Below are 14,575 nucleotides of genomic sequence, written 5' to 3'. Positions count from 1 at the left end.
GTTAATTTTGGGGTGTAGGTAAGGTTCAAAATCAAATTTTAAGAAGATAAATTGTAGAAATAGGCCGATTTTATGAATTTCTAGCTGTGGTAACTAGTGACGACCATTCACCCTGCGCTGCTTGTTCTAAATAGTATAATCTGTTCAAAACAGTGGCAGCATGTGCAGCAGTGGTCACTCAGTTTTTGACATGCAAAAGTAAAATAGGTGTATTTATGCTGTTGTTCAAATGCAGAGATGATTTTCCTTTACTGACATGCTACAGGGGGGAAACGACAACACACAATTAGAATTCACTAGAATTATGAACAACACTAAACACTCCCACAAATAATAAACAGGGGACAATTCCCAAAGGAGAATGTAAAACTCTGAGGACTCTATTAACTCATTATGTTCTACTTTAGATTGGGGTCGAGTGGATCTGACATCAGTTGAGCGCCATAGGGGGCCATAGCTGGCTAGGACCCCTAACCTCCAAAGGGCCCTGAGGGTCTCAATATCGTTCCAACAGCCTGGTAGCCAATGGGCAGAGGCCATGATAATTTTACCCCAATACTCTCACTCTGTCCAAATTCCTGAAATTAACATATTGGTCTATTATTGTATTTTTATTGTAATATTATTGTTAAAACTTCCAAGTTTGTTTCTCTTAGCTGTATTTTTCCTCTAAATGTGTATTAATTATCCCATTTTAAGCTCTCCATAATCCATCAGTTTAAATGATATTGATCCAGATTTTGAGTGGAATATTTTGGTGATGAAAAAATAAAATCATTACAAATCATATCTGCATTGGCAATTGACTGTGATCCTTTGAATGTGGCCTTTGATGCAATGTCATCAAACTTGATTTGCATGTGCATATGCAATTATTTTTTCCAAAGGTATTACTAACCATGTTTCTAGAAACGGTGGAAAATGAAAGTTAAGCTACCATAATCATAATCATCATAATTACTTTCTATATTTGAATCGACACAATAAAGCTCAATTAAGTACTTCAGCATTAGCGCCTATTCAGTAAACAGCTGTCCACCTGTCCCCTCCTTCCTGGGAAAAGACCATGGTGCCTGTTTATGTCAAGGCATCCTCGCCAAATATGGGGCTACATGAGAAGAATTAGGGACAGTGCTGCTGAACCAAAGCTCAAGTGGACTGTATGTCACAGCCAGGGTGTGTAATTCCCTGCAGACAAATAAATCATGGAGTTGGTAGGGTGTCCAATCAAAAATGCATATTTTGACCAATGACTAAAATAATATATTAATTGTGTATAAAATCCTCAAAGAAAACCAATAGTCCAAACCTCATGTCTCCATCATAATCAGTTCAGAAGTTATTGGAGTTTTTAACTAGGGCTGGGAAGATACCAGTATCGCGATACTCATTAGTATCGTGACAAGGAAACAAAACATAAAGCGGATTTAACTTATTTAGGAAAACAGCCTTAATGTTGGAAACAAACATCATTATGTTGTCATCCAGAGTCACATTTATTTATTTGCAAGCTATAGCACACAATTAGTTTACACACAGCAGGTTTTTAAAGGACCAAAGAGTCTGCTTCATGTTTGAAATTTTGCCTTGGGAAAAATATTGTGATAGTATTGTCACAGCCATAGTTTTTACCCTTGTAGGATGACCAGAATTAGAGTGTCTAAATCAATGGAGGCCAGAGAAAAAAGGTGGTCACAAATCAGGAAAATTGCATCTCGTCAGCTAGGCTGGATGCTGTGTAATCATTAAAGCTACTGGCTACCTGACATGCTCGCTACAGTTGAACTGGTCATCTTTCTTCTTGAATCCGCCGGACATAAAACAATATAGAGGTAAGATTGATATTGATTTTGAGACATGACATGTAGTATTTTCATATTTTAGTATATGCTTTTCATATTAATTTGAAATTCCTCACAAATTCCTCTGTGAAATGACAACGGAGCACTGGGCGTATAGGCAGTGGTGTAAAGTACTTAAGTAAAAATACTTTAAAGTATTACTTAGGTAGTTTTTTTGGGGTATCTGTACTTTACTTTACTTTTACTCAAGTATGACAATTGGGTATTTTTCCCCCCACTGCGTATAGGCCTACCAAGCTTTTTATTTTCAAAGACTTTTACATTTATTCAGCTTGTGTCATGCTAATTTTGCATACTGCGATCAGCGGAAACAACTTTGAAGACAACGACCACAAAATGTAAAATCCTCAAAAGTTATGAGAAACATATCTTGCTGTTCATCTGCTGTTGCTAAAGAATGTGGATGTGTGAATGCCAATAGGTCTGTCAACACCCGCCCCTTTCATTGATGCTAGTTCAGTATGAAGATGGTATTTATTATACTGGAATGATAGATATAGAAGAAAAACAGGAACACGCCCACTTGGCACAGATGTCAATTCAACGTCTACTCCAAGTTGGTTCAACGTCATTTCTTTGAAATTACGTAAAATCAACGTTGATCCAACCAATGTGTGCCCAATGGGACACTGATGCAATAACTTGGCTATAGATAATTACCTTAGTAGTAAAGAAAGAGACATTTTTGAGCTTAACAAAATAAGTTTAACTATATGAATAAATAAAAAGGAAATTGAAATGTCTTCAAATATAATTTAATATTCGCTTATGAATATGAATATTAGAGATCACATTTTGGAGAAATATCCTATTCTCCAAGGTCTTGATAGGTCACCTGGCTGTAGTTTATCACCCTGTGTACTAACAGGCCTCCCACTGAAACCAGCACAACTGAAAACCAACAAAACAATTTATTACACACTCCCCGTGAAAGACAGGGGCAAGCTGGACATAAGGGGAACAAAACCACTGACCACCCCTCCCTTTGCTCCGCCGCATCCTCATGCACGCCTATAGCGACACAGCGACATTGTGGAGGTGCATGACCTGGAGGTCACCGGAGGTCAAGAGAGGTTAGCATTCATGGCCAGTTAATTGAACGGGTCCATTCAGGGAGCATGTGGCTCTGCAGGGGCCTCGCTGAGTCTCCATGGGGCTAAGTTGGCTCTGCTAATAGAGAAGGTCATAAGAAAGTCATGCCATGAATCTCTCCGTCCGATCTCAATTCCACCACACACATGCAGGCATGCACCCGCACACACATGCACACACACATACACATGGACCCATCAACCACTCTTGCTATGTTTTACACTTTTTTGGAGGCACTGTTAAAATTGAGAGCTGGCTAGAATTATGAGAACCGTGGAATTCCATTGAATTATGACAGTACAATTAATTACACCCCCCCCCCCCCCCCCACCCCCCCTCTCATTCAAAGCTTAGGCGGCAGCCAGTTGGGTTAACAACCTATTAAAAGTCACAACAGGAGAGCCCTAAATGGAATGGAGGTCACTAGAGCATTGTATAAGCCCACTGCACTGTAGTGCATTCAAATCAGATGACTCTTACATGTACACTCATCTTGGCTATTGATTACTGGAATCCACCTCCCCTTAACTGAGGTGGCTGGAATTACATAGATGTTTGTAAGGCATAATCAATGAAGGGCTGTGGAGTTCTATAGTTGGAGGGAATCTGAATTCTGGGAGATGTAGATGAATGAATGGTACTATGAAAAGTGAAGAATTCTGGGAGATGTAGATGAATGAATGGTACTATGAAAAGTGAAGAATTCTGGGAGATGAATATGAATGAATGGTACTATGAAAAGTGAAGAATTCTGGGAGATGTAGATGAATGAATGGTACTATGAAAAGTGAAGAATTCTGTGGGTATCTCAAAATGTGAACATTCTGTGAAATGATGGAGCGTGTGCATCATCAGCAGAGCAAATCGTGGTGGTGTGGTAAACTATGGAGAATATAAGGCAAAGCAGCGGTGCGTTGGTTCCTACTGATTCCATAGCTAACGTTGAAACATGAAATGTTCACTATCTGTCCTGGTCCTGTGAGCTAACTGAGACAGAGTTTGACAACACTCCCTGTCCTCCTACCCCCATACCAACACTAGTTCAGTCTCGTCAGTAGAAGAAGAAAAGAAAACCGATAATGAATGAAAAAGACGATACAACTGAGAGATGAGAATGAGAGTAAAGATGGGGGGGCGTGCCTTAATTAACCAGTGACTAATCTCAACCAAATGAATAACCGGGTCATGGCTGTGAGGAAAAGGGTGGAAGAAAACAAGGGAGAGAGAATAAAAAAGGAGAGAGAGGAATGCAACGTAATGGCACCCAAGTCCCTCCGATGGGAATTTAGTCCCTTTCCTTTCCCCATAACCCCTCCCAACCTCTTCTATTCTCCTCTGTGCTCCGATCACAAACAGTCTTTGTGGCTCCCAAACCTTTATCGGATGCCAATTTGCATGAAGGCAACAAGCAGCCACACTGTTTTGTGTGATAGGACAGCAGCTGCACCTCCCCTCACTGAACACACTGCATGTCCTCTTGTTTAAAGACCCCTCGAATGCATTCACACACACACATACCAAATACACACACTTGAACTAGCGCACATTCACACATGATTTTGCTTGTTTTACAATTCTCTGAACATACGCATGTACACGCATACAAACACACATAGACACACACACACACACACATCCGGTCATTGCTCGTGACCCTTCAAAAACGTTCACATACACAGCTTACACACACAAACTCGATCGTGGCGCACATACACACGGCTCCCTTTTGAGCGTAATTAAAACAGGAGGTGCCTACACAATACTCTTTTGTCTTAGGGGAAAGCAGAGGGAGGTGGGGCCAGGGCCGCTGAATATTAATTAGGAGACTGTAGTGTAAGAGGGAATCAGGCGTATTAAACAGATGACATACTGGGACAAATATGGCACTACTTTCTCTCTGTTCTCCCACGGTGGCGCAGGGATACAGCATGCGCAGAGTGACTTCCAGTCATGGCATGCAGCCAGCAGTTGGAAATTAGCAGCAGGCACTGTGAGAATTAATTAGCAGCACGAACAATGAATGCATGGAGCTGTGCTCAAGCCCCTGTGCTGCAAGTAGAGAGGTGTGAGTCGATTCAATATTTGAGCACTAGGTGGAATCATTGAGGCGTGGGAGGTGGGAATCTGATTCACTTTGGTGGTCTGACTGGCATCATCCTCGCTGTGTGATTGTAATTGAATGCATAAATTGATGTAGAATAATTCGAAAGATATATCTGTGATAATGAAAAACTTTAAATGATTCCAAGTTGGCAGCCATTCAATATTTAGTCTGCGTTTGCTTCTCATTAGCAGAGCATTGAGAATTCTTAGACAAAATGAATCTAACAGAAATTACACATTGAATTGATTATAACCCTGTGTTAGCAAATTACCCCGTTGAAATATATGAATCTCCTTGATGACGAAAAACATTATTTCAGATGTTCATTCCAGTCTCACCACATCTGTCTGGCCATTTGCAACACAGAGAGTGTTCTGACTGGGGTTCCCCCCCCCCGATTCAGGACTTTTAAATGAAAGCAATTCAGGTTTAATAAATCACTATGGACAGGGCAGTGAACAGTTGACAGGCCATACAGTGGTGCATACCTCCAAGTTCCTGGACTTTTATTCCTAAGGGCCACCCAGCATCAACCAGCTCTTCGTGGGCGATCTGATCCTCAACGGCTTTCTCTTTGGACTCTCTTTCTTTCTCTGTATCTTTCTCCCTCCATTTCTCTGTATTGCCCCTCGCTATCTCTGTGCCTCTCTGTTTTCTTGTTCAATCTGGTTTTATTTAGTCCAACCCTGTCAATCTCTCTCTTTCTCTCCCAGTCTCCTATTCTATCCATCTCACTCACTATCACTGTCTCCCTCCACCTTTCTCATTTTCTTTGTCCGTCTGCATATTTATCGCTCTCATGCTCACCCTCTCTTCCTCCCTCCCTCTACCCATCTTTCTCTCTTTCCCCCTCTCTCTGTCTTCCCACTGGCCGTCCTTCTCTGCCACTTCCTCGGTGGGGCATTTGCAGCCCTGTGTTTGAATCTCCGCTCCTGGCGTCTAGTTCTAAGCGGCTGGCTCTGCATGGGAGGAGGAGACTGTGTGTGAGCAAACGGGTGCCCACTCATGCCCCTGCCGCCACAATGGGCCCTTTATTCCCCCTCAATGGGCTCCATTAACGCCGGGCCCTTTGCCTCTGGAGGGGATGTCAGGCTTCCCGACATGGCACACAGAGACGGCCATTAGAGGCAGGAAGCCGGGGGCAGGGGCATGGGAGAGGTGCCAGGGCGAGGGGGCAAGCGGGTAGAGGCAACGTTTGTGTAGAACACACACAGAAAAGGACACATTCACCCAGTCACACAAATACTTGTGCACACGCATGCACGCACACATACACACGCACACGTTCGCTCACAAAAATGTGGGAACACACACCAATCCGGAGAGGACTGGCAAGCCCGAGCCTTTGTGCCGCTCTCCTTTTTCCCATGCTTGCCACCAATGAACATTGCTGTGTCGATCCTCCATGGACAACCTCTCAATTTCGACTGTCTTTTACGAAAGTTAAAACTCAAGACACCATAATCAGAAAAAGTTTAAGAGAAATGTATATGTTATTGAACAAAGATATTGTAGAATGAACATCAGAGACCAAGGTATGGACATGGGGTAGCAGTGGTACACTACTCTGGGGCAGATTACAACTGACACTGGTATGGTGGTGATGCCTGCCTGGGTGTGAAAGGAGTCAGGTCGGCTTCTCAAGACCTGAGAAGGCTCCACAGGACAGAAAGGGGAGGGTCTACACCACAGGGGAGCATCGTGAGAGCAGGTGGGGTGGTGGTTTGTGAGGGTGTATGTGTTCGTACGTGTATATAAGAGAGTGTGTGGAGGGGGGATGGGGGGGGGGGGGGGGGGGGGGGGGGGTTCGTGGGGATGGACAACATTCAGTGATCTAATGACGGCCCAACTTCTGAGCGTTGTCGAACAGAGCGGCTCCCTTTGCACAGGGCCAATTAACTCCCAGGGTGGGGACAGTTGATGGACAAGTCTATTATTAGCATCCGAGGAGCGCTGCCATGACTCAAAGAAATCAAAGAAGAAAAGTCCTGAAGGAAATGGCAAATGCAAAGTGAATGAGCGTGATATGGTTCATTGGCTCAATTGTGCCCACGTCGCTTTCTTCTCCTGTCCCCCTATGTGCAGAAATACACCAGAACTCTGCAAATGATGTAATTTGTGGCTATGTGGAATATTCAATTATGTCTCTGTGGAAATAAATGGTCTTCATTCAAATAAATAAATCAAAGCTGTTAGTCTTACCTATCTTTGTCTTCAAGACCAGATTGCTTACACATTGATTGGGCTCTATTTCAAACATATTTGCATATTTCAAATAATCGAAAGCACATCATTATGGAAGCCAGGCATATGCTATTTAGTTGTGATGTTCCTGAATGCAACAATAAATTATCATTTTCTTTTTTAGACAGTTGTGCATGTTTCAGGAAAGTCTCAAATTGGTTTATATACGCAAACAAAAACTGAGTTAAAATAACTAGCTCCAGAGAAAGAAAATATGAACAGGTATACTATACAGACAACCATAAAGCAATGTTTAAAAAATGATCAAACACTAACGCAAAACTATCAAGATATAGTGGATTATGCAGTGACAGAGTAAATCTTACATGAACAATGGCCTTAACATCCAAGCCTATATCAAATGGTGTAATTCTGGAATCTAAATTGATGTTGTATTCATATTCACCAATAAATGGCATTAGCAACTTCTAAATAATCAATTCATTTCTTTGTTTTTAATCGTTACTTCTTCTTAATGTCAGCACAGTGGATGCATACATATGCAACGATTAAAATGTTTGACACCAAATGTAAATTTGTAGCCTACTAACCAAATAGCCTACTGAATTATTATGGTATTATATTTAAACCATTCAATTCAGTAAGAATCTCCCAATAATAAACATCAGAAACCTACCAGACACAAATACCTCTTGAAACAATAGTCAATGTGTCAGTTCATTTTTTGAATTCATATTTTAGACAGGTTGTAGTTTTTTTTTTTAAACCTCAGAATATGTTCCTATATTTGAAATATTAATTATATAGAGTAATTTACCAAAATGCCCCCAAATACCAAATCCTAAAAAGTACAAACAGATCCTATAAGCATTGATATAGAACCCTGATATCTTTAGACTATGTACAATAGATCAGATCCTCAAAAGGTTCTACAGCTGCACCATCAGCTGCACCATCCTGACTGGTTGCATCACTGCCTGGTATGGCAACTGCTCGGCCAACGACCGCAAGGCACTACAGAGGGTAGTGCGAACGGCCCAGTACACCACTGGGGCCAAGTTTCCTGCCATCCAGGACCTCTATACCAGGCAGTGTCAGAGGAAGGCCCTAAAAATTGTCAAAGACTCCAGCCACCCTAGTCATTGACTGTTCTCTCTGATACCGCACGGCAAGCGGTATCAGAGCACCAAGTCTAGGTCCAAGAGGCTTCTAAACAGCTTCTACCCCCAAGCCATAAGACTCCTGAACATCTAGTCAAATGGCTACCCAGACTATTTGCATTGCCCCCCCTCTTTACACCACTGCTACTCTCTGTTGTCATCTATGCATAGTCACTTTAATAACTCTACCTACATGTTCATACCACACATTGACTCTGTATCGGTACCCCTTTAATCTCTTATTCTTATCCGTATTTTTTTTTAATCTGCATTGTTGGTTTGGGGCTCGTAAGTAAAGATTTCACTGTAGGGTCTACACCTGTTGTATTCGGCGCATGTGACTAATACAATTTGATTTGATTTGATTAATAGCCTAACCCTTAACATACACCTTGATCCGAATAATGACTAACCCAACACTGCTAATACGTTGTGACTGACTAACACTCATTAATTCGTTCAGTCATTCCTTCACTTACTTGTTCATACACAAAATGTCTTGGGTGGTTCAACCTTTGACTGTGAATGACTAAATTGATTTAAAACCCCAAGGTGATGTCTCCAATAAACTAGTCTTTAAATAACGAATAAAATCGAAAATAGTTTTGAAAACGTCAATCGCCCGACCAACACTATAAAAAAAACACTGATAGGAGTTGAGTTCAGAGTTAAACGAGGAATAGTCTAACGCATCCTTCAAGCTAAATGGAAAGATTTGAGACCATCTCGGAAATATGACAGTAAGGTCTACTTGCTAAGGAGAAAAGAGATGTATGGTTTTCTGTCATTTGCGGGAATGGAGGAGGCATAAAATAGGCTAATCTTTCGGCGTGTTGCAATTCAAGACTCCAATCCACTTCCCCGCTCCCAGCTGCCGGTTTGCTCTTCCACTTATGCAGCTATTCATGAGAAAGGGATGTGAAACAACAAAATGCCAATGGCAGCTGTTTGTTTACGCTTTCCCACGACTCCATGCCAATTAGCCATCGTCATTCCGTCAGCCGCTTGTCTTCCCTCATTAGACACCCCTCAACAGACAAGTGAGGCCCTGGAAAGGCAGGCCCACGCAGGGATAGGAAGCATGCGGACGCCTTTACTCGTCCGTTTCACTCTCCTGAATCCACAGCCTCGATTTCTAGGTACACTTGGTACAAAGAACCAGACTGCGTCGCCGATCATTCCAAATGTGCATGCGTAATGACGCACGTTCGCTATTTCTGGATACCTTTCATTGTGAAGCACTTAGCCTATATCAGGTGTAGGCCTATCTTATGAAGATCTTGAGATAAATAGGGTTTGAAACATTTTCTCATTTTGTCACCCAAGGTGTTGGATTACAGGTTTCATAAATAACAGCAGAGCACCTCTAGGCCTACTAGATAAATTCACAAGATGAATGAATACTATTGATTGGTGTTTGTCTGCAGCACTGGCATGCATTCACACGCTGTTCAGTGGCTTGGGGGAAAAAGAAAGTTCCAAATGTTTGATTATGCTTATAATACATTTTTTGCCCAATGAACTTTAGTCCTATGAACTCCCTGAAATAAATACATTATTCAAATGAATTTAAATGCTATTATTAGTATTTTTATTGTTATTATTATTACTACTACTACTACTATTCTTTCAAATGAAATATTGTAACAGCAATAAAATATTGCAACAGCAATTACAGAACAACAATGTATAATTCATCCGCATGGAGTTGGGATTCAGAATATGAAACTTGTGTTTGGAAATGTGTTTGGTTTGGTTTAGAAGATTGTGTGGTGACTGTGGTCATAGCTTCTGCGGTTGGGTTTGCTCATTGCTGAATGGAGTTTTTCCCTTTTACAAGCAGCCGTGCAGATTAATTGATTCCACTACAGTAACGATGCCAGTATAGGCCTGTGATAGGTTGGCATGGCCATGAATTAGCGCGCGGGCGGGACATGACACGGTGTTCTTTTACGTTTCTCATTTTAATTGAGTGCAAATACGAAGAATTGAACGGCGGGGACCCAAAATGCTCAGGCATAGAGAGACACTTCCCTTTGTTGAGCAGAAATATGTGAGGATGAATTACATCAATCAGCTCAGGACCTGGGGTGACGTCATGTATATTGCAGTGTGCAGAAAATACCCAAGAAAGATGTGAATCAGAAGACTGTTCAGATAATGGGACCATAGTCAAGTGTCAGATAATAAAGTGTGGAATCTGGGTTCTGTTTGTTACGTTTTTAAATATCTTGGATAGACTCCAGTACACATTTATTTATATATTTAAGTAGGCTACAACTTTTAAGAGGGAAACACTTTTAAACAGGCCTTTCCTTGTAGGGAACACCAAAAACCTATTCTGCAAGAGTTCTCCAGTCCAGTTTCAATTGGTATAATGCCTGTGTCAATAATTGACCATGCATGATCCCTAATGCATAACTGTCATTATGAGTGTTTGGTGAATCTATAATGGGGGCTGAAATAAGCCATATGTACATACCTTAATGTGATTGTAGCAATGGTGTTATAATAACACATTTATAAAATGTATGAGATGAATAACATAAATGACTGCAATGTACAGTATAGGCCTATCTGGGACTTGTATTATGGCATTGTCATTGAGATTTTATGTTAGAGACTTTTATTCACATGCGTTGGGTGAGGGGGATTCACGTGATGAGTGAGTGACAGAGAAAGAGATGGCGATGTAACCTGTTATGCTACTAAATGTTGTGGTGCGGCCACTTCGATTAGGATTCAACTATAGAAAGGAACTTTATTGTAACCTGACTCTTTATCGTCAAACCCAGGCCCGTCACAAAACTTGATAGATATAAAATTAGGGATTTAAGGATAACTAGAAATTACAGATACACGAGTCCCCCTCCTCCCGAAAAAGCAACACATGATGAACAAAGCTACCTGGCTGATGACTGAGAAAGGCCTATTGGTGCCTTCAAGACAACTCGGAAATGTGGAAACTCCGAGTTAAAATTTGCGTAGAGCTTCTATTGGTTGATTTTGAAACTTTCCCAGTGTTAATATCAGGGCTCATTTTTCTACATGGATTTTCTATGTCGTACATTTCTGAGTGTCCAAGTTCCGAGTTGTCTTGAACGCTGCGTATCTCCCAAAAAATGATGTCATAATCGCACACCTGTAGAGAAGGTAAATTATTTTCAGTTTGGCTACTTTTGACACATGCTAGCAACATAATTATCAATGAACTCACCAGGTACAACCTCAAATCCGTAAACATGAGCACCCTCATAGATATCATCCTAACCAACTTGCCCTCCAAATACACCATGGCTGTTTTCAACCAAGATCTCAGCGATCACTGCCTCATTGCCTGCATCCGTAATGGGTCTGCTGTCATAAATGTTGATGCCGTGTTGAAGAGACCAAACTGCATGCGGAATGTGGATACTCATCTTTTTAATATATATAAGTAAAGTATACACAGAAAAACAATAAACACTCACGACAGGCTACTTACGAACAAACGAATAGCAGTGTTAACTCAACCACCCACAAACCCAAGTGACAAACATACTCCTAAATATATGACTCCCAATCAGGAACAACGATAACCAGCTGTCCCTGATCGGGAGACACACAGACCAACATAGAAACACAACACCCAGAACAAACATACACAGACATACTCTGCCACGTCCTGACCAAAAACTACACAACACCCTCTGCTGGTCAGGACGTGACAGTACCCCCCCCCCCCCCAAAGGTGCCTACCATGAATGCACCTAAAAAAAGAAACCACAAAATCCCCCCAAAACCACAACAAAAACAAATACAAATACCCCCCTAAACAATAAGGGAGGGAAGGGAGGGTGGTTGCCGTCAACGACGGCACTGTGCTACACCCCCCCCCTCCCCAACCCACCTATCCTGGAGGTGGCTCTGGTTCCGGCCTCCTGCCCTCCAGGTTGTAAGCAGACTCATTGGGGTCCGGGTCGTAGACAGACTCACTCCGTTGTGGCTCATGGGCAGACTCTTTCCATTCCAGGTCGTAGGCATACTCCCTCCGGTTAACGCTGTAGGCAGACTCATTGGGTTCTGGGTCATAGGCAGATTCTTTTAGTTCACAGTTAATTATATTTATTCCCGGATCGTAGGCAGACTCCCTCGGTTCCGGACTAGACACTGTTGCCGGATACTCCGGACTGCACACTTGTGCCGGATACTCCGGACTGCACACTGGTGCCGGATACTCCGGACTGCACACTGGTGCCGGATACTCCGGACTGCACACTGGTGCCGGATACTCCGGACTGCACACTGGTGCCGGATACTCTGGACTGCACACTGGTGCCGGATACTCTGGACTGCACACTGGTGCTGAGCTCTCGAGGTTGGGCTGACGCACTGGACGCCTGATGCGTGGGGCTGGTAGAGGAGGTACCAGGCTGGATACACGCACCCCAGGACTAGTGCGAGGAGCGGGAACAGGCTGAACAGGACTAGGCCGACTAATGGGAAGCTTGGTCTGGGTTGCTGGCACTGGTCGTGCCAGACTGGAGGTACTCACTTCCGGGATAGCACGAAAGGCGGGAACCGGAAAGACTGGGCCATGGAGGCGCACAGGTAGCCGTGACCGCACCGCCTGCACAACCCGTCCTGGCTGGATGTAACTAGCAGCCCTGCACGAGCGAGGTGCTGGTACAGGGCGAACTGGGCTGTGCAGGGGCCTGATGGTTGCCGTACATAGAGCGGGCGTAGGGTAGCCTGGTCCTAGGAGGCGTACCGGCGACCAGACGCGCTGCGCAGGCACCCTCCTACCAGGTTGGATGCCCACTCTAGCACGGCATCTGCGAGGGGCTGGAATGGCGTGCACCGGACTATGCGTGCGTATGGGCGAGATAGTGCGCACTTCAGCAAAACACGGCGCCCTCCACCTCATACGCTCCTCCATATACTCACGGGTAGCTGGCTTATGGCTCTTCTTAGGCCTAGCCAAATTACCCGTATGCCCCCCCCCAAAAAAAAATTATTGGGGGTGCCTCTCCGGCTTCTTTGCCAGCGCATTCCTAGCCTCATATCGCCTCCTCTCTGCCTTAGCTTCCTCCAACTTCTCCCGTGGGCGACGGTATTCCCCAGGCTGGTGCCAAGGTCCAGCCCCGTCCAGAATCTCTTCCCAAGTCCATTCTTCACCATAGTCCATATAATTAGTGTTCCTATTCTCCTTTTTCCGCTGCTGGGTCTTGTTGTGGTGGGTGGTTCTGTCATAAATGTTGAAGCCGTGTTGAAGAGACCAAACTGCATGCGGAATGTGGATACTCATTTTTTAAATATATATAAGTAAAGTATACACAGAAAAACAATAACCACTCACGACAGGCTAACAGGCTACTTACGAACAAACGAATAGCAGTGTTAACTCAACCACCCACAAACATAAGTGACAAACATACTCCTAAATATATTACTCCCAATCAGGAACAACGATAACCAGCTGTCCCTGATCGGGAGCCACACAGACCAACATAGAAACACAACACCCAGAACAAACATACACAGACATACTCTGCCACGTCCTGACCAAAAACTACACAACAACACCCTCTGCTGGTCAGGACGTGACATCTGCGGTCAAACGTCCACCCCTCATCACTGTCAAACGCTCCCTAAAACACTTCAGCGATCAGGCCTTTCTAATCGACCTGGCCCGTGTATCCTGGAAGGATATTGACCTCATTCCGTCAGTAGAGGATGCCTGGTTATTCTTTAAAAGTGCCTTCCTCACCATCTTAAATAAGCATGCCCATTTTCAAAAACATTTGAACCAGGAACAGATATAGCCCTTGGTTCTCTCCAGACCTGACTGCCCTTGACCAGCACAAAAACATCCTGTGGCGTTCTGCATTAGCATCGAATAGCGCCTGTGATATGCAACTTTTCAGGGAAGTTAGGAACCAATATACACAGGCAGTTAGGAAAGCTAAGGCTAGCTTTTTCAAGCAGAAATTTGCATCCTGTAGCACAAACTTAAAAAAGTTCTGGGACACTGTAAAGGCCATGGAGAATAAGAGCACCTCCTCCCAGCTGCCCACTGCTCTGAGGCTAGGAAACACTGTTACCACCGATAAATCCACTATAATTGAGAATTTCAATAAGCATTTTTCTACGGCTGGCCATGCTTTCCACCT

The sequence above is a fragment of the Salmo salar genome, chromosome 05 (assembly GCF_965601325.2).
Source record: "Salmo salar chromosome 05, fSalSal1, whole genome shotgun sequence".
NCBI lineage: Eukaryota > Metazoa > Chordata > Actinopteri > Salmoniformes > Salmonidae > Salmo > Salmo salar.
Note: the sequence above shows the minus strand (reverse complement) of the source record.